We start from the raw sequence: 1,404 nt of genomic DNA on the forward strand, positions 1-1,404 counted from the left end.
GGGGGCAGTTAGGGGTGACCAGGCAGGCAGGCAGGTGAGTGATTAGGAGCCAGTGGTCCAGGATTGTGAGAGGGATGTCCCCCAAGGGGGCCCAATTGGAGAGGGTGCAGGCTGGGCTGAGGGGACACCCCCCTGCATGAATTTTATGCACCGGGACTCTAGTTACTTTATATTCTTCCCTACCATTAAAAACTCAAGTTATTTGAAATTAGCATGCATGGTATTTTATTTTATGGATACATCAAAATGTTATACCATCTATATATATAAAAAGCCAGCAACTGGAACACCGTAATGACCATAAGGACCTTAACGACTGGTCGCTATGACACCCACTGCAGCCAGGAAACTGGCCCAATCGGGGGTGAGGCCAGCCGGCCAACCTCCCAGGGCCCTTCCTGCCAGCTGGCATCACCCCTGATTGGCCTCTCCCACCCTGATCGAGGGTGGGTGGCTGGCCAACCCTCCTCCTGCAGCCCTTCCCCCAGACCAGCCCCGCCCCCAATCAGCCTGCCCCACCACAATTGGCCCCCATAGTCCCTCCCCATGGCCGGCCCTGCCCCCAATCGACCCCCCCACCCCAATCGGGGCCGGGGTCCGCTGGCCAATCACCCGTGGTCCCTCCTCTCAGTCAGCCCAGCCCTGACCGGGCCCTGATTGGGGTGGGCCAGCCAGCCAACTTCCCGGAGTCTCCTCCTCCTGACAGGCCTGGCCCTGATCCACCCCGATTGGGGCTGGGTGGGCCGGATCCTACCCATGCACAAATTCGTGCACTGGGCCTCTGGTCTATATAATAAAAGCCTAAGCAACTGTTAGGGTGGAACGACCAGAATAACCAGTCGCTATGATGTGCACTGACCACCATGAGGCAGACGCTCAATGCAGGAGCTGCCCCCTGGTGGTCAGTGCACTCCCACAGAGGGAGTGCCGCTCAGCCAGAAGCTGGGCTCACAGCTGGCAAGTGCAGCACTGGTGGCAGGAGCCTCTCCTGCCTCCATGGCAGTGCTAAGGAACAGCAAGCCGAGCACTAAGAAGCAGCAAGCAGGTGGGCGGTAAGTAGCAAGGGGTCCCAGACTATGAGAGGGATGTCCACCAAGGGGTCCCGGACTGCCAGAGGGTGCAGGCCAGGCTGAGGGACCCCCTTCACCAGTGCACGAATTTCTAATCTACACTAATAAAAGACAAACATGCAAATTGACCATACCTTTGCTACGCCTTAAGCCACACCCACAAGCCAATCAGAGCAACTATATGCAAATTAACTTAACCAAAATGGTGGCTGGCAGCCACGGAGCTGGAGCAAGCAGGATGCTTGGTTGCCCCAATGATGGAGGAAGCCAACTTCCCGCCTGCTGCAGCCGGCTCTGAACTCCACTAAAAGCAACAAAGTTTCAATTATAGAAG

Source organism: Myotis brandtii, unplaced genomic scaffold (genome assembly GCF_000412655.1).
Source record: "Myotis brandtii unplaced genomic scaffold, ASM41265v1 scaffold617, whole genome shotgun sequence".
NCBI classification, from domain to species: domain Eukaryota; kingdom Metazoa; phylum Chordata; class Mammalia; order Chiroptera; family Vespertilionidae; genus Myotis; species Myotis brandtii.